This window comes from Lissotriton helveticus, chromosome 1_1 (genome assembly GCF_964261635.1).
Source record: "Lissotriton helveticus chromosome 1_1, aLisHel1.1, whole genome shotgun sequence".
In the NCBI taxonomy this organism is placed as follows: domain Eukaryota; kingdom Metazoa; phylum Chordata; class Amphibia; order Caudata; family Salamandridae; genus Lissotriton; species Lissotriton helveticus.
This window is the reverse complement of record NC_136057.1, coordinates 414958311-414978381: the sequence shown is the minus strand read 5'-3', so window position 1 is coordinate 414978381 and position 20071 is coordinate 414958311. Positions and strand designations below refer to the sequence as shown.

The window sequence follows — 20071 nt, the reverse complement described above, 5'->3', positions numbered from 1 at the left end:
AGTCGCTTTCAGCCAGTTATGACATTCAAGTCAAGATAATTTTCATACTTGGATTTTGAAGACCGAATTTTTATAGTTAGCTTAGCCGGCCACATTTTTACAGTTAGCTTAGTTACTATAAGTCCAGTAAAACGTAATGCTTTAGACTGGAAGTCATGTATGACTAACTGGTTCAGACATAAGTGGCCACTTGGATGAAATGGAGCCATCATTTTCAAGAAAACACACCTGAATGTTCTAAAGCATAATTCTGGTTCATGCTTGATAAATAATTTAAATGCTGCTGTTAGAAATGGGGGTCTCTAGTTGGCAGAGGTAGGTTACTTTGTCCAAATTGGAACCCTTCTTCCTAGGATAAGGGAGTTACACTCCTAAAATAACCCCTGCTCCCCCCCATGATAGCTTGGCACGAGCAGTCAGGCTTATTCTAGAGGCAGTGTGGAAAGCATTTGCACATAACCAACAGTAATACAGTGTAAGCACTACAAAAGTGCACCACACCAGTTTAGAAAAATATCCAATATTTTTATATATTCAAGACAAAACCAAAAATGATAACAATCCTCAATACAGTACTTAAAAATCTTCAGTTATCAAAATAACCTTGAACAACAGTTCCTTGAAGTCGAAAGCTCCCTCTGGGGCTATCATGGCGTCGTGAACAGACAAATCAAAACAGTTCAGTCTTACCGCGGTGTTGCAAGCCAGCTACGGTGTCGGGATGACCTGCAAAAAACTACCTTTAGAAATGCAGGGCGTCGGCGACCTCTCGTTGAGCTTCCGAAAGCACGCCTCAGCAGGCGTCGGTTCCGGAGGTCGGTGCAGGAGTCGTCGGGCCCTCGAAGTCACACGTTTTGCAGATTGAACTCCTCGCAGTTGAAGTCTGGAACGCTGGTGTCGGCATGCGGTGCGAAGTGCAGTGGTGCGGCGTGCGATGCCCTCAGGTCACGGTGCGAGCAGCGGCTCACCGGGTGCATCAGATGGCGTCGACGGTGAGACCAGGATCGCGGTGCAAAGTGATGCTGTGCTCGTCACAGTACCTGCAGGTCACAGTGCAAGCAGCAGCATTGTTGTTGCTGAAGCGTTGTCATCGGCTGACTAACTGGAGTCGATGACACCGGCATCAGTAGGCCAAGCCTGCGGTGCGGGATGAGGGCGGTGCGTCGTGTGACTTTATGAGAGGTGCCCTCGAACCATGGTGCAAGCAGCAGTGCCTATTTAGGCGTGGAGTGTTGTCGTCAGGGAGGCCAAGGCGTCATCGTGAAGCAAGGCAATGCTGGGTGTGGAGCCCACAGGACGCAGTGCTAGTACGGCTCGGTGGCAGTGTCAGCAGGCGTCGTCAGTGAGACCAGGGTCACGGTGTGGCGTTGCCATCGGCAGTGCCTTCAAGTCTTTGCTGTTCCTGAGACTTCTCGAACAGGTGGAAGCTCTACCTCAAGCCCTTGGAGAAACTCACAAAAGTAGATAGCAGAAAGTTCAGTCCAGTCCTTTCACTGCCCAAGACAGAAGCAGTCACTGCAGGCCAACACAGCAAAGCACACAGCAAAGTGGTAGTTCCTCCTCACAACTTCTTCAGCTCTTCTTCTTGGCAGGCTTCTTGGTCCAAAAGAGTTTTAAAGTTAAGTGGTTTGGGCCCCAATATTTATACCACAAAATCCTTTGTCCTCTTAGGCAGAGGGTGTCTGTGCCCAGCCAGAACCAGTTCTGCGCTCTCTGGTGTGGCTTCCTGGCAGGAGGTGGAGACAGCATTGTCAGAAGCAGACTAGGCCCATTCAGGTGCAAGCCCTACACTAAATGCAGCCTAGGTCTATTCAGCCCTTTCCTGACCAACCTAGACTATCGGTAGCCACTCCTGCACCCCAGCCCCTGTCATCCAAAACCCAGACAGTCAATCCTCAAACCCAGCAGAGGCACACTGGATGGTTAGGCAAGAGAATACCTACTTTCTTAAAGTGGTATTTCCAAACACAGAATGTAAAAATCACCTTCACTAAAAGATGCATCTTTAGATTCTGAGGCCAGGCACACTAAATTTTATTTTCCTACCTATTCCCAGGGCCAGTTATGTTTATAAGATTGTATAAACAAACTCCCCATTCTGTCCTATGGGTAACAGGTGGCCTTGCAATAGTGAAAAATGAAATGGGCAGTAGTTCACTATCAGGACACGCCACACACACTAGGGCATGTCCTGCCTTTCACACCCACTGCACCCTGCCCACTGGGGTACCATGGGCCTACGTTAGGGTTTACTGATATCTAAGAAAAGGGAAAGTTAGGGCCTGGCAAGTGGGTGCACTTGCCAAGTCGACATGACAGTAGCAGACTGCACACAGGCTCTGCAATGGCAGGCTAGAGTTACATTTACAGGCTGTTTGTGTGGGTGGCACAATCCAGTGCTGCAGCCTACTAACATCATTTGATTTACAGGCCCTGACACACCCAGTGCACTTTACTAGGGACTGAAACATAAATCAAATAGGCCAATCATGGAAACACAAATCCATAACACATTTTACCAAAGGAGCACTTGCACTTTACCACTGATCAGCAGTGGGAAAAGTGCGCAGAAACAATAAGCCAGCAAAAACAGAGTCAAACCGGGAGGTCAGACAGCAAAAACTCAGGGGAAACACGCCAAAAGATGCCAAGTCTAACAGCTGCCAAAAATGCATTTTCTGTTACACTGACCAAAAATCCAAAGTGCCTCTTTGAAAACTTCCCCACTTTTGCCAGCTTCTGTCATGCTGAAGGTGTTGGCTCACAACTTACACCTTCCTCCAATTTTGCGAGGCAATAGTCAATGTTAGACTTGCCTAATGGGCAATCTGGCTGTTCGCTGGCTTGAAAGGGTGAGTGTGTGACCTGTTTTTTTTGGTCCCGTTGGACGTGAAGGATTCAAAACAGTGATTAATTTGAGCCGGAGCTTGGCATCGGCACTTAATCATCAACACTGACATTTACAGCGCGAACTCGACCCAAAGGTATTGGTGCGCTTCGCATGAGCACCAGTTAAGGACACATTCATTTTTGGTATGCACGTGGGAGATTAAGTGATTTGCCTAGAATCACACAATGTTGAGCATACGGTGAGACTCGAACCTGGTTCCCCAGCTCCAAAGTCAGCAGCTCTGGCCATTACGCGACATACTCTTGACACTTATTGGGTTTCATGGTTAGTAGTTGGCTCTGTTTTAGGGGGCGCTAATAAGCGCAATGGGCTGGGCAAGTAGCCTCCTGACGAGAGCCCCAACACTTATTTTTTCACAAATTAACCACTGGTCCAAAACAATCAGCCCACACACTGGTCATTTCAAGCCAGCCTATCTAGCAGTGCCAGAGTGCCTGGTGGGCCATTCGAACACAGCAAACAGTGCACAGGTATCTAAGGATGGTGCTGGGGCTCCGGTAGAAGTATGAGATAGTTTAATTAACAATGCTTCCACTCCCACAAAAATTGTGTCCACATGGAGGGCTTCTGAAGTTCTGACCTTCTTCTGTGTTTTATGAGTAAAAGTGTCAGCTGCATAACCAAAGGCCATTATGACAGCACTAATAGCTTGTAAAAACGTCTATGAGCTGTTTGTGATGTAATTTTGTTATCACAGGCGTGTTCTGACATCAGAGCACAAATGTAATTAAAAAATTAAATACTGGATTGTATACTTGAATAATATACTCCCATATATTATAGATACAACAAAGTACTCCCTGACGTACATTTTAGGGACACTTCATGTAACTGAGGAGCTCTATGAAGGTATAAAGGTTAATGGCTGAAGGCCGAGTTCCTTTATAAGGTCATGGAACTCTAAGTACTTGGTTGTCAAAATATATGTGTTTGCACTCTGCTCAGTTCAGGCTTGGTGAATTGATTCCTGTTTTAGAAACGTTCCCATACATACAAATGTATTTGACACCTGTTTTAATTAGATGGTTTCTGTCAGTGTTATCATGTGACATTCTTGCATTGACCTTATGTTTTTTTCTGGTGATTGATAATATATTTAAAATTCTTTATCTAATCTATCAAAAAAGTGCAATAAAAAAAGGATGAGTACTACTCCACAACACCATCATATTTAATTATTCCTGAGATGTATAGTACACTATTCTCATAACCACATCTTACCATAGTAATCACTGGCAGCAAAGGAGACTACTTTATGTGTGGATGTGCTCATTGTGAAGGGACTCATAGTGAAGTCTGCTAATGGCTAAAGTGGACTGATGTATTGTCCCTTGATGTATGCTTGAGTGAGTTGGAAAAAAAATATGAATGACACAACCACAGACAAATGGATAAATTGTGGCTGAAAACCTCTATAAGTACTATGTTTTACCCATGATTTTAGAAAATCTAAAGTTCTTGGCTAACACACACCTAAAAAAGCAAAACGTTCTGCCATTGCTTACCAGCCTTTTCCCTATGGGAAAGAAAGGAGCGAAGAGAGAAAGAAACAAAGAGAGAGAAAACAAATGGAAGACTAATAAAATGATGGCAAGAAAGAAAGTAGAATAGAAAAAAGTAAGGATGGAAAGTGGAAAGAAAGAAAGAAAGAAAGAAAGAAAGAAAGAAAGAAAGAAAGGAGGGGAGCAAGAAGGACAAAAAGAAAAAAATGGAAAGAAAAAAGAATTAAAAGATAAAAGGACAGAAGGAAAGACTGAAGGAAGAGAGCAGGAAAGAAGGTAAGAAAGAAATAAAGAGTAAGAAAAGAAGGGACATATCGAAGAAGTGAAAAAGCAGGAATGTGGGAAATTAAAAATGAAAGACAGAAGGGTTCATTGAAAGAAGGAAAGAAAGAAAAAGGGAAGGAAGGAAAGGAAAGAAAAGGAAGAACGAAAGAAAAACAGAAAGAAGGCAAAATCCGAAAGAAAGAAGTAAGTACTGGAAAAAAACTGGAAAAGGGGATTTAAATAATGAAAGAAAAACTAGAAAAACAGAAAAAAGAACAGAAAGAAAAAGAAAGGATGAAAGAAGGAAGGAAAGACACAAAGGAAGGAAAGAAAGAAAGAAAGAAACTAAAAAGAAAAAGAAAGAAGAAAAGAAAGAAAAAATAGAAAGAAGGAAAGGAAGAAAGAAAGAAAAAAGAAGACAAGAAGGAAGGAAATCAAGAAAGAAGGAAAAAACACAGAAAGAAGGAAAGAAATTAAAAAGTGTTATTAGTGCCGCAAATTAAAGACGATAAAAGCTGATTTTCTTCCTGGTGAAATTGAGTCCATAATAAATATGTTCTCATGAATTGTCCGCTTATGATTTCATATGTATGATATTGAAGCTTTGGGTTTGTAAACTGCATGCTCAGCCATAAGAGAATAATGTAATACAGAACAGTTTCAAATGGATGCAATCTGTTATGCTGTGAAATAGCAGGATTCAGATAAACAAAGGACACTTCACATGCAATTTACAATACCATTGGCAGGAGACATGCACTGATAAAGCTTGGAATGTGGCCTGTGCTCACTTCTGGTAGATTTATCATGCTTTCACCAAGGGCTCTAAACACAAAGGCAAGACTAAAGTAATTTTAAAATAAAAACTAAAACACTGGCACTGAAAGGAACTACCTTGTATGTGGTCTTGCTGTTTGTGAAAGGGCAAATGCAGTCACTCAAAGTAAAGTTAACCAGTGGCTGAAGTAGACTGACCCATTGCCCCATGTCGTATGCTGTAGTGGGTGGAAACAAAATATGAATTGACACAGCAACATACCAATGGATGAAGTTAGGTGGCTGAAAGCCCCTTTCTGTAGGTATATTATACATATGATTATACATATAATTGTAGTAAAATCATTCGGTTTTGGCTTAAACCTGGCTATAAACTTAACACATTTTAGCTAACCTCCTGCAACATTCTAATGTATCTGGTTAAAGATGAACTAAATTACTTCTTGGAACACTGTTGCCTCATTCATAGTAGCACAGGGGTTCAAGGCAAATGCGATACAGGTGTGGAATTGAAGACATAAAATCAAAATGAGAGTACATAAAAAACATTAACTATTTATTAACTGTAATTCAATAACAGATGGTTTTCTTTTTGTTTGATCTCAGTGGAAACTCATGCTACTTTAATGTAAACAGCAAACTGCAAGTAATCACCCGAGTGGCTGTTAGCTTTATAGCATGGCGAAGGAAAACATCTGTGAGAATGGTGGAGTTTACATAATCCTCCTCACACCCTACTCAAACAAATATGTTATGTTATTTCCATTTTTATAGCGCGCAGCTGCCCCAGCAAAGGGGCGTCCCGGCGCTGTATCTGGAAAAAGAGCATAACTCAGTCAGAGCAGGAGAAGAAACCAAACGGAGGAACCCTAGGAATCAATGGGAAAGATAAAAGTCTTAACGGCTCTCCTGAATGCCAATAGCTCATCCATGGCGCGAATATGGGCAGGAAGAGAATTCCACAGCTTGGCTGCCAACACTCTAAAAGAGCGGCCACCGGCTCTGCATCTCTTGAAACGTGGGACGACAGCTACATTTTGCCCAAATGACCTCAGCTGCCGAAAAGGAACATAAGGAGTAATAAGATGCTCCAATATCTGAGGCGAGGATTGTTTCAGAATTTTAAAAGATAGACATAAAGTCTTGAATTCAATCCTCTGAATCAGGGGTAGCCAGTGGAGCTTACGGATAGTTTCTTTGGCCGAGCAAAATCCAGGGAGGCCGACCAGGGCCCTGTCGGCCACGTTCTGAACGCGCTGCAATCTAGTAATTTCCGTCAGGTTAGCTCCGAGCAAAAGAGAGCTCGCATAGTCGAGTCTGGATAATATGGCAGCCTGAATTATCAGCTGTCGGGTCGGGGCGTCGAAGAATTTCAGAATCGGCCGTAGACCGCGTAAGATCCCAAAAGCAGGAGGCCGCTACTTTTTTTGTGTGGATGGAGAAGCTGAGGGAGGAATCAAACCAAACCCCCAGATTTTTCACCTCAACTGCCGGAGTGGGGATAGGGCCTAGTTCTGACGGCCACCATTTGTCACCCCAAAGATTACTCTGCTTGCCCACAATCAAGACCTCGGTCTTTTTAGCGTTGAGCTGTAGGCAATTGGCCGTCATCCATCCGGCCACTGCACTAAGACCCTCACGAAATCTGGTAGCTTCAAGATCTGAATCCCCACTAAGTGCGACCGCCAGCTGCGTGTCGTCAGCGTAGGAGACCAAAGTCAGGTCCCAACGCTTGGCGACAGCAGCCAGCGGCTGCACATAAAGATTAAACAGCGTGGGGCTAAGTGCCGACCCCTGCGGGACACCCTGCTCGATGGAATAGGGTTTCGACTCGAATGGTGGGGTAGTGACCCTAAAGGTGCGGTCAGTAAGAAACGACCGGAGCCAATCAAGTGTAAATATTGCTTTCTCAGTCTTTTTTGCTGAGATCTTTTTTATTTTTTATTTTTTGCATTGCCCAGAAGCTGGAACATGCTGCCATGATGCTCATTTTTAAATGTGGTGCTTTTACACCATTTTTGTTTTTGGAAATATATCTCAACAGTGTGGTTGTCAGCCATCTTGGAATGTTAAATTAAAAATATAAAAATAGTTGTATTTTGATGCCCAAACTTGGGTCTGAGGCCATACAGGCCATGGTGTGGCTTGTGCAATCTGTGGTATGCCAGTGGACTGGAGGCTGTCTATTCGGGTGAGGCAGCAATCGTGATTCACTTGAACCACCCATTGCTGTCCAATGCCACTCTTTCTGGAAACACTGGAACCATTGCTTGATGCACTAATACAACCCTCCTCACATTACAGGCGCCCACTCTAGCTCACTCAGAATGGCAGCAGGCACTCGCTAGAAAAGTCTATACAGTTAGATGTTGTAGACCTTAGGGATGTGTGGAAAAGTCAGCCCATAACGCACCTGATGCCCAGGCTGCTGGCGCAGGACGCCTCTTAGTTCCCATCTTGAACAATTACCAAATAAAGAGACGGGCGCTGGAAGCAGGAAAACAAGAATAGAGTTTTATTTCTCATGAGGAGAGCCTGTTATTTCGGACACTCGCATAGTGTCTTCAGGAGGTGCTCTGCTAAGTTTCTCTGAGGCTTCGTCTTTTATACACATGTTTATGATGCACAAACATTCCTTATTGCAATAAAGACGCTTTGAAAATAGGAGAAAGCATGCTTGGAATCCAAGCTTCAGGCCTATTCCCATACCAGTCGCTCAGATGTCATCCTCCCCTCCTGAATGTAACAAGGGATTGTGATCTCTCAGCCGGACATTCCTACCGGACACGAGGGCAGGAGGGGATGATCAGATCAAAGGTTGGGCAGGCGATAAGATCGTGCACTTTGGCTGGTGTATCACGGTTTTGTTGTGCTGGGCAGGGAAAAGGGGGATGTACACCCACGAGGCTTGGTCTTAGGACTTGGGACCGGGTCGAAAGGTCAAGTGTAGCCGGGGGGGGGGGTTTGTCAGCTGAGGGGAAGGTTGTTCTTGGGAGGAAATGGGGGGGTGTGGGTCAAGCAGGAGTGCTACTTCTAGAGCAGGGTCACGCAGAGGGAGAGGGTCTTGTGGCTGATGCATGAGCAGTGCGCGCGGGGAGGGGTGCCGGGGGTTTAACAAACGGGCAGAGAGGCCATGGTGCCTAAAATGGCTGTCTTGTACGTGTGCGCATGGGTCTATGCTGGCGGGATAACACAGTCAGCGTTTAGCGATATCCGTTCTGCTTACAACAAGGGGTACTGTGAACACAAATGAACGCCGCTTATGTACATATACATTGTCATTTTCAACAGATGAGTCTGGCTGCTTCTGCTGTGTAGTATGCACACCAACCATACCCAGTAAAAGTGTTGAGTCTTTCATACTGGTGCCATGCTGCCTGTTAGACTTAGCATCTTTGGTATGGTTTCCCCTGACTTTTTGCCTGTACCTCCTGTATTTTTGATGGTATGCTGGATCTCATGTTTGATGGTTTAGATGCTTTGGGCATTCTGTCACTGTTGATCAGTGTCAAAGTGCAAGTGCTCCCTGTATAAATTATTGTGGTAATTGGTTATCCATGATTGGCATATTTGATTTACTGGTACGTCCCTAGTAAAGTGCACTGTGTGTGCCCAGTGCCTGTAAATTGAATGCTACTGCGCGCACAGTCTTAGACTGCCATTTTGACTTGGCAAGTGCACCCACTTGCCAGACCCTAACCTTCCCTTTTCTTTACATGTAAGACACCCCTTAGGTAGGCCCAAGGTACTCCCATGGGTAGGGTGTAGTGTATATGAAAGGTAGGACATGTGCTGGTGTGTGTGACTTTTCTTGATAGGGAAATAATGTGTACTTAGCTTTTCACTATTGAAAGGCTATCTGTCCCATAGTCTAACTTTGGATTTGCTTTGTAACAGCTTACAAGTATAACCTTCCATAGGGACAAGATTGAGAAGTGGAGTTTAGGCTTTCTGAACTCAGAATTTGATAACACATCTTTTTAGGAAGATGGTTTTTAAATTGTGTGTTTGGAAATGCCACTTTTAGAAAGTAGTCATTTTCTTATTTAACCATCCAGTGTGCCTCTGGTGTTATGTGTATTGACGGTCTGGTTTTGTAGTGACAGGGGCTGGGGATTTGCATTTACTGTAGACAGCCACAAGGGGGGTGCAGGTGTGTCCTGCTTTTCCTGGGAGACTCATAGCTGAACTGAATAGACCTTGGCTGTATTTACAGGGGTGGGAAAGGTTTCACGTGAACCTGAATAGCCTGTGTCTCCTTTGCACAATGCTGTCTCCACCTCCTGTGGTCATGCTGCACCAGAGAGGACATACCTGGTTTGGGGTTTGGACTGGGCTCAGAGACCCCTGCCACAAAGAGAACAAAGACAAAATAGAGATAAGTAGTAGACCTTAAACCCCAGAGAATTAGATCACTTCTGAACTCAAGAGATACCTTTGCCAATGAGAAGAACTGGAGAGCTGTAAGGAAGAGTACTGCCCCTTTGCTGTGTACTTTGCTGGGTTGGCTTGCAGTTGCTACTTCTACCAAGGAGAGGACAAAGACTGGAACTTTGCTGTGAACCTGCTTAAAGAAGAATCTCCCAGGGCTTGTATGTGCTGGTATCCTGTTCTGAAGTCTCAGGGACACAAAGAATTCACCTGCTGCCCGCTAACCAGCACCTGGACTCCTGTGTGGATTCCTGCATTCAAAATGGCACCAATTCCAGTTCCTGGGCCCTGAGAATTGAGTGGTTGGTGCTCCAAACAAGAAAAACAACTCTGACGCCATCAGCGACATCGCCAGTGAGACTGCAACCTGCACCGAGGTCGGGTGCACCGCTCGTGAAGTGCATGACGCACCGCCCCACCTGCACCGCGGCTCTGAGGCACTTCGACGCCTGCAGTTATCAGCCCTCCCATCACCAGCACTCACACCAATGTCGTCACTGCCATCGCCCACAACCCGTTATCATGGAGCCAATAACTTCGACTTCGCATCACCTCACCCGAACTGATGCCTCACCACTGTCGCCACCGATTTCCCCTGTCCTGGACTCGATGCATCGCCTCTTCAGGGACACGATGCCTCGCCTCCCCGTGGCAACTAGGGAACCAGCCTCGACCTCAGCACAACGACTCAACTCCACAATGCTGTGCATCTTCCATAGACTTTATTTCCAAGGTACTGTTGTTTGGGGGTCTGTGTGAATCTGTGCCCGATGACGCGCACCTCGCGGTCGGTGCGTACTTTGGATTTATGCCTGTACCAATGCCGTAATAGCCCCAGGTGGAGCTATTTTGTTCTATTCTTGCAATAACTGTTCTAAAGTGCTAATTATTTTTTATACTAGTGTGGTCTCCATTTGTGGTGTTTTCACTGTGTTACTGTGTGCTTTGAGTACAAATACTTTACACATTGCCTTTGGGATAAGCCTGTCTGCTCGTGCCAAGCTACCACAGGGGTGAGCAGGGATTATTTAAAGTGGGTATCCCCCTTACCCTGACTAGAAGCAAGGGTCAATAATTGGACAAAGGTACATATCTCTGCCAACTAGAGATCCCCACTGTCCCACTCTCCTGTCTCTGCGGTCCCTATGAAGGGACTGGGGAACATGCTGAGTCAGCCGACCTCCTCTGGCACTTGGTGGAGGAGGAGACAATCATACAGTAGCTGCACAAGTGCACTGTACACTGCTGCCAACAGCACCCTTCCCTACCAGCCACAACTGCCCGGCTGCCTTGCTCCAGATTTCTAAATGTTCAGACCATGGGCTCTACAGACCACAGCAGTAGGGGCATCGCTTCAGGGGGGGTTGTTTGTGGTGTTATGCCCCCCCTAATAAATGTATGTTCTGCTGAATAGTTGGGCACCAGTGCTTTCACTCGGGTATGGTTAGGTGTCTGATGGATTTCACCTCGAAATTTTGCATGCACACAGTGACAAAAACACACACACACACTTTCTTTCATCTCTGTTTTGAAAGTCCTAACATTTTTTGATTATTTAAAAAAACATTGTGTTCCTCTAGCTTAGTTCTACTACCAATCTACCAGTGGTGGCTGGTAGGGAATGGTGGTGGGTGAGCGGGGGCGGGGAGAGAGGGTTTCGAAAAAGAAATAGAAGACTTACCATGTCATCGCTGGTCACCAGCTGTAGCCTCTGCTCCATCCTCGATGTTCTCCTGGCTCCCGTCAGCACCCAGACGCCCATAAGCCAATCACGATGCTGCTGTCACCATGACAGCAGTGTAGTAATTAGTCTGAGTGCCATGGTTTGGCGCTCAGACGGGGACTGGGAGGCTGTGTATGTTCTCCACCCAGACTGTACTATACAGCCGGTGGAGAACATGCTAAGAGCGCATGAAGGTTTGGCTGGCCTAAGGCCACAGGCCGAACCGTCATGCACACTTATGGTACAGCAGCAACCACTCCTTCCCCCTCACCCTGTGGCAAGCCCAGCCTCACAGAATAATAAAATGATAATGACTTAACGTTATTAGAGTTGTGTTATTATCATTTACTTTTTGTTTTTGCACTGATTAGAGCGACGCTCCTCTGACTTAGTGGAGGTGTCATTTATTTATGTGACTCATCCCTGCAATGCACACACTTCTTCCTTTCCACTGGTTCTTAAGCCTCTCTCATGTGCCCTGCATGTCGTATAATGTATAGCATTATATGCCAGCGTGATTGACGGGAAATCTGAAGCTCACCCCCCGAATCTTATTGACCAAGCTACGCCCCTGCACAGCAGGCCAGTTCTGCCAATGCTAGTTGACAGGGAGCGAAGGATGGTGCATGGGAGCGTAGGTTTTCTGGGCCAGAGTATACATTTTCCTAAGGTCTGGAGTTGCTCGACTGAAACAGACTGTTGTTCCTACTTTTTTTGATAAATAGGCCCAGTGCAGAATAAAACGCATTCTCTTCCGTGCCTGTGAATTGCTTTACTGATAAACACGCATTGTACGTTCTCTTTTCCTTTGCCTCAGTTAAATCACCTGTGTTCTTGCTCAATTTGTCATAATGTAAAGCTACTTAGTTTAGAAGGCAGTGGGAAAGTACTGCAGTCATTTAGTTGGCATAGTGGAATAATAATGACCAGAGATTTATCACTTTAGCAGGTAGCCAAGAGCAATCCAGAGGAGAGTCAAACTTATAATTATTTAAAATGGTGTATTTCTGCTGTGAGAGAGGGGCTTATTTGAAAGATAATGCAGCTTTCACACAAAATAGCTCAGAATCTTAATTCTGACCGCCAACCCCGGGGCTTCTTTTTTAATCTATGGGGCTCCAAGGCCCCCCCAAGCCCTGGGGACCGCCACCCCCGGGACACTAATTATTCAAATACGGGGCGTCCGTGCCCCGGGAACCACCACCCCAGGGGCTGTGTAGATGTTGGGAGGGGGCCGCGCGGCCCCCCTTGGAGCCCGTGATGGCCCTGGGTACCGCCACCTCCCAGGGCCGGCTCCTACAGTGTCCCGGGGTGTCCACCCTGGGACACTGCAGTTTTCTATGACAGGGCGTGAGCCGTGGGGGGCCACACAGCCCCCCTTCTAAAAAAATGAAATAAAACAAAACCCGGGATCGTGCCGGAGGCCACGCCCACTCACAGCAACACTCTGCAAACGCGCCCTGTGGTGTGTTTTACAATGCAATGGGTAATTAATTCCTTTTCAATTCTGGGGTTCCCTGGGGGCCAACTAGCCAACCAGGTACCTCCAGTAAGCGTCACCGGGCTGTGTTGCAGAGAGGTGGTACAGGCCACGACCCTTGTTACACTGGTTGCTTCAACCCAGCTCTGTGCGCTTACTGGAGGTACCTGGTGGTCTAATTGGACCCCAGGGACCCTCAGGATTCAAGGGGACTTAATCCCCCAACTTAAAACGTGCCATGGGGTGCGTTTGCACAGTGGTGAAGGGAGGGGGCGGTGCCTGATGTGACATGTGTGCAAACACGCCCTGTGGCACGTTTTAAGTTGGGGAATTAATTCCCCTTCAATCCTGAGGGCCCCTGGGAGCCAACTAGCCCATCAGGTACTGCCAAAAAGCGCCAGAGGCCTGGGTTGCAGAGAGGTGGTCCAGGCCACGACCCTTTTTACACCTCTCTGCAATGCAGCTCTGTGGTGCTTACTGGAGGTACCTGATGGGCTAGTTGACACCAGGGACCCTCAGGATTCAAGGGGACTTAATCACCCTACTTAAAACGCACCACGGGGCTCGTTTGTACAGTGGTGAAGGGAGGGGGTGGGACCTGAGGTGACATGTGTGCAAACACACCCTGTGGCGCGTTTTAAGTTGGGGAATTAATTCCCTTTCAATCCTGAGGGCACCCCTGGGGGCCAACTAGCCAGGTACCTCCAGTAAGTGCCAGAGACCTTCGTTGCAGAGAGGTGGTCCAGGCCACACCCCTTTTTACACCTCTCTGCAACACAGCTCTGTGGTGCTTACTGGGGGTACCTGGTGGCTAGTTGGATCCCAGGGATCATCAGGATTTAAGGGGACTTAATCCCCAATTTAAAATGCGCCACATGATGTGTTTGTACAGTGGTGAAGGGAGGGGGCAGGGCCTGAGGTGACATGGGTGCAAATACGCCCTGTGGCACGTTTTACTATGTCATTTGAGATGTCATCAGTGATGTCATCAGTGATGTCACTGACCCCGTGTCATGAGTGATGTAATATGTGATGTCATCAGCAGTGCATTGCGGGCGCGTGAGTTATAGTTAGCTGACCTAACTATAACAGGGGAATTTCTATGGTTTTGTACGAGTGAAATGTCCAACTAACTATAACGCCCCTGAAACCTATGGGTTTTTCAGTGAATATATATATATATATATATATATATTCACAGAGAAGGTTAAGAGGACGTCAGACCATAAAAATTCAGCAGTTATAGATATACTTAGTTATACTTATGTTAAGATACTATGACTTTTTGCCTTATGTTACCTAATGTCACGAGTTATAGTTTCTTCAGATAAGTATAGCTATAAGTATAACTATAACTGTTGAATTTCCATGGTTTGTGGGGGTAAAACGTCAACATAACAAAAGTGTCCATGTAACCTTTGGGTTTCTCTTTGAGTTCCATGGTTTTTTAGATCTCGCCTATTAATCCCGCAAGGGATAATAGACGAGAGTATAGAGGGCAAACCAAGGTCTGAAACCATCGCGGATTTCGGACAGTTCGTGTGGTGCACTAATGCGGAAAGCACGTCCACATCAAAGCCATCAGCCTCCCTTCCACAGGCATCTGCCACTTCCCCAGCGTGCGCAGTACACGCTTGGCCTCACTTCTCCTCCCCCCTAATTACATCCCCACTTCTCCTCCCCCCTAATTACATCCCGCAGTCTAAGAGGTTTCCCTGGCTGCTTTCCTTGTCTACGAGAGATTCTCGGTGGACGTAGGAGGGGGCAGTTTGCAATGTGCACGCATAAATATGGACATGTGGGTATTTTTGCATCAACTTTATTTGGTGCGTTGAAATTCGTCTTGAGTGCAGGTTATAATCTGTTGTACTGTACCATCTGATCAGATTCATATTAAAACAAGTTTTGCACTCCGTGTTTGTGCATTTTAATGAAAGCTGAAAAGTGCAAGATGTATGCATACTTTGTGGTTAGTCCAGAGGCTCAACAATGCCGACCTCCCATCATGCCCTGAACAAAACTGTGTCTCCCCTGAACAGAAACATGAGCCTGCCTCCTTTATGCTGTAATAGCTTGTTTCACTGTCTCGGCCTTTTCATACATCTGTTGGGGCGTTACTTGGCTTGCGTGGAATTACGTTCAGATTGTTTCCTTTTGGATGTGTCATAAGTTTAATTTAATTAGTTTTCCCTCTTGCAAGCGTGTAGTATTTATTTTATTTATTTTATTTGTGACATTTATAAAGCGCACTGTTACCAGCCGGTGTCCTGGCGGTGATTGACCGCTCCCATGACTGGGCCGAGCTTATTGCCTGAAAAGCCATGTCTTTAGGGCTTTCCGAAAAGATATCAGATCCGGAGCCTGTCTGAGGTCCAGTGGTAGGGCATTCCAGGCCTTCGCTGCTCCCAGCGAGAAACTTCTACCCCCCCATCGAGCTTTCTTAATTCTCGGAATCGCAATCAGCCCCTGACCAGCTGACCTGAGGGATCTGCCCTGTATGTACCATTGAAAGTACTTGGTCATACACGGAGGGCCCAGCCTTTTAAGCGCCTTAAATACTGTGCATAGTGCTTTAAAATCAATCCGTTTGTGCACCGGCAGTTTCACCAGCTCTTGGTAAACAGAGGTGAATTTGGGCGTGCCCGTGATCAAGCGGGCCGCTGCATTTTGCAGAACTTGTAATTTATTGAGCAGCCCCTGTTGAGCATTGAGCAGCAAGATGTTACAATAGTCCAGGCGGGACAGGACCAGTTCAGTCACCACTGTCTTCCTGTACTCGTCCGGTATAAAGGGCAGAATCTTGCGTATGGCCTTCAATATGAAATGGGTGGCTGAGGACAGTGCATTGACTTGAGGCCTAAAGGACAGATTATCGTCCATCAGAATCCCAAGGTTCTTGACCTTAGCAACTGGAGAGGGAGGGACACCTAGCTCCTCTGGCCACCATCTAGGGGACCAGAAATTTTCTCTGGCCCCAAAGAGGAGCACTTCGGTCTTGGCTGAATTCAGTTTTAAACAGTTCCCTGCCATCCAGTTGCTGACTGCAAGCATGCAATCTTTAAACCTGCAAGCCGTATCATCCTCTCCCCCGGGCAGCAGCGACACCACAATCTGCTTGTCGTCTGCATATGATGTTAAGTCGAAGCAATAAGATCGGATGACTGGCGCCAAGGATGAGACATAAACATTGTAGTGTCTGCTTGAAGACATAACGGTTTAGGAGTACTAGACTTGTTTAATTGCTGTTCAGAAACTATAGCCCTTTTATTTATCCAGCTTAAGAATTTGCTAATTGGCCTTAGCGTTAAATGCAGATGGGTTGAGTTTGCTGTGGCCGTCAGGAGCACCCCGGGGCACGCTAACAACCAGGCTGTCCTGACAGCTCTGCCTGACTGGAGGCCAGCTGGAGCCTGTCGCAATGCTTCTCCGGTGGCAAGTAGGCAGCGGTGAAGAAATTGAAATCTCCATTCTCAGGGAATACCTACTAATAGAAAGAAGAACTTGGCACAGAAGCTGAAAATATGAAAAGACACCTTTATTAAACTTATAAGTGAGGCCACGTCACACAGAAGCCGTAGCAACTGAATGAGGTGGTCTAAAGAGTACAGAGCACAGAGGCCTTTTATATGCTTAGGGTTACAAACTCAGCATAAAAGAAAGGGGCAGTCCTAGCTTGTGCAAGCATGCAAAATACCTAATATGGTCATACAAGATCTGCCAAATATTAGCGAATAGGAAAACATTCAGATGAAGGCATCATGTAACCAGAACATCCCCCTTGAGTCGTGTTTCTGCCCAACCCCATAAGTCAATCAATGACAGCACCTACAGGTCATTCAGTAATGGCAGAACATGTTTGCGTGCTTCAAAGGAAAAGGTTGTGGAATAGGAAAACACAGGGAGAGAATAGCGAAGGCCAAAAGATAAGATACAGCACGAGAAGAATACTAAAGGCTAACAGATAGTTGATACAGGGATTAGGTGGTCCAGACAAGAATTAGTTAGGCCAGCTGGTGTCAGAGATGAGTTACAAAACAAGGACAGAGGAGGTTTTCAACACGTTGCAGTCCAAAAGGGCAGAGACACTTCATGAATCATGCAGCCTGTGTAAAGGCAACACAAAATGGAGTTTGAATGTAAAATGGAATCAAAACTAAGGAACCGCAGACCCTCCTTTTGCCATTACACAGGCAAATCCTAATTGATTGCTAGGTAAGCATTTTCCATTCTAAACATTTCATTAAGGGTATGAGCAGGAATACAAAGAGAACAAGGCATTGGGTCATAATTAACATATAGACAACAGGAGAAAGTAACGACTACTATTACAAACAAAATTATCATTTTCACAACACTAAGCAAAAGCAAATCCTAAAATTATCTAGTAACGTTTTTAGCACCTATGGCTGTCTGTAACTATTATATACTCAGGTGAAACAGTGGCGATCCTTATCAATGCTCTCAGATGAAAAGGGATACTCTTCCACAGGGTATGGACTTTATTCTGCTTTTACTAAACAGAATACTACTTTAAAACAATGCCAGCAAAACAGCAAAAATCAGTCTCCTAACACTCATTTTATGCAATCGCACGGGAAATACCCAGAGTCCGTCCAAGCCTCTCCGGCAGGCTTCTATTGTTCATCAAATCTGCTTCTGTTGTTTTCTTCCGTATGGGCCCTTTCATTCAGGCCTTTCATGAAAATGGTCCTTCTCAGTATCCGTTGGAGTGCCCTCCTGGCAAACACTCGCAGCTTATTTGAAAGTCTCAATGTCTCAAGGCAGTGCACCAATATCTCTCCTCTGCGGCAGGCACTACAGATAGTGTGCTCTTCATTGATCATGGGCACAGATCATCTCATGCAGACCCAAGTACTATTAATCAGGAAAGAGCAACAGGCTTTCATATTCAGCAACACTTTCAGACTCCAACACTCGCTTTTCAGTGTCAGAGGATGCTCGGGCTGCTCTTTCATTTAATCATAGGTACCACAATGTAGTGCCTTTTCCCAATCTTGGATCCTCCGGTGCACTGCCTTTCCGTTGGAGCAAAGAAAAGGGGTGTGTGGCCAAAACTCAGGCCAAGGGGCTCAATGGACTGCCTACTGTCAGAGGTTACCAGCACATGACAGGTGAGAAACTGAAACCTCAAAACAACTGGAATCCTTCTCTTTCGCTCTTTTGCACTGAAACTGGTTCTGTGATGTCCAATGCCGTCTGATGGAGCAAGTACGATTCTTTGGAGATACCATGGATGGCACGCTGGCGATCGCTGTCCAACCTTGCTGCTTTTCTGGGTGCTGGGACTGTCACTGATGGGAATTAGCTTTTCATCAAAGGTCCGCAGGTTATTATGACTTAATCCCGCAGAACCTAGTGACGTAGGAAATGGGACACATTTATTAGTTACCTTCAATTTAGTACAAAAACAGTTTCTTTTCAACAAGAGTATTGCAAGCAGGTGGCCTGCAATCTGCGAGGGAGTGGCCATACGCCATGAGACAATTCTGGTCTAGAACACACTGTCATTCTCAAAAGCAATACAAAAACAAAGGCAGTAGACAAAACAGTGCCTCTAGCCTCCTCAATTCATTTCCATGTAAGAGCATATCCTCTACCATCTAAGGGTAGGTAGCGACATTGGAATTCTATGTGATTGGATGTCCTCACGCATGGTGACATCGTCTAATGGGGTAAACATATTTTTTTTTCTCTCAATAATTAAGTCTGGGCGTTCCTAAATTCCTTATCTAGAACATCTCAAAAGAGAAATTGCATGATACAGATTATCAGGGACATGTAAATACCTCCGTTTTAATAACTGTGCATCAGGTGCACTATGCAATACACAGGCTAATGATCAAAATGTGGAAACTTGTCTTATAATAGCATTGAGTCAGTTAACCAGTCCATCACTACCATGACGGTCAGACTGGAAAACATCGAGGTAGGCCTAAAGAAAATTCTTAAAAACAGTCTGGTTATACAAAAGGGAATTATACATAATATGGGGGTCTCTGGTACATTACTGCAATCTGGAAGTGTGAACCTAATACAATAATAATAATAATGAAAGAAGGCTAACTGGTGAAAGGAATATGGAAAAGGGAAAATGGGACTAGGACACAGCTAAAATCCCCAATTACTAGGCACGATGCAACATCAATCAGGGGAGAAGTGACGAAAGAAAAATCTATAGGAAGAACAAGAAATTACTTGGGAGATAGTCAAGCATGTGACACAACACCAAGAGTGGGGGTGATACATAGAAATCAAAATAGTTCACGAACGTTAGCTCTACCGCTGGCCTCTACACCATATACGGTAATCTCAGCTAATGTTCCAGTTCCTTTTTCAGGGAAAAAAAAATTAAACCTTGTTTCCTTTATGGTACAAGGCCATACACTATTCAGGAAGCAGAACAAAACTGACTAATGTAATATAAAAATTAGGTCACCATGCACAAAAGTCACAGATCTATAATTTATCCTTACGTCCAATTCAGGATACATAAATTTAGGGCTGCCTGTTCCTTACAGGAAAGGGGGCAGTAACGTGACTAACTGTAGGTGAAACCTTGTTTCCTGTATATCTCTGTTATTTTACTTCAATACTATATAGCCAAAATAGACATGCACTGGTGAAGTGTTGTCTGTCTTGCTCACAGGATGAAAAAATATCATATCTGTGAAATTTAGCGCAAATTCACCCAACTGTTGTACAGCGATATACATCGTCATGTAGAACCCTTCACAACACAGGTGAACTTGTAATAGTATCTAAAGCAGCAACATAAAACAAAAAACATGCAAAAAAACACACAAAACGGACATGTCAAGCCATCAGATATACTTGCTGTATATCAAGCACAAAAAAACATAGACAAACAATAGCATGTGTGAATGAGCGGTGACACACACACTTCAAGTCCTGTACTTTATGCACTGTGAACCTGCAGCCCAAAACCCACTATTCAGGCCTGC

The 20071-nt window shown here is 45.3% G+C and overlaps 1 protein-coding gene across 1 annotated transcript in view; it reads left to right on the top strand.

Annotated features, from left to right (window-relative positions):
• Positions 1–20071, top strand: part of TMTC1 (transmembrane O-mannosyltransferase targeting cadherins 1) — a 1403473-nt gene that overhangs the window by 104562 nt on the left and 1278840 nt on the right. The gene's annotated exons all lie outside the window — the stretch shown is intronic.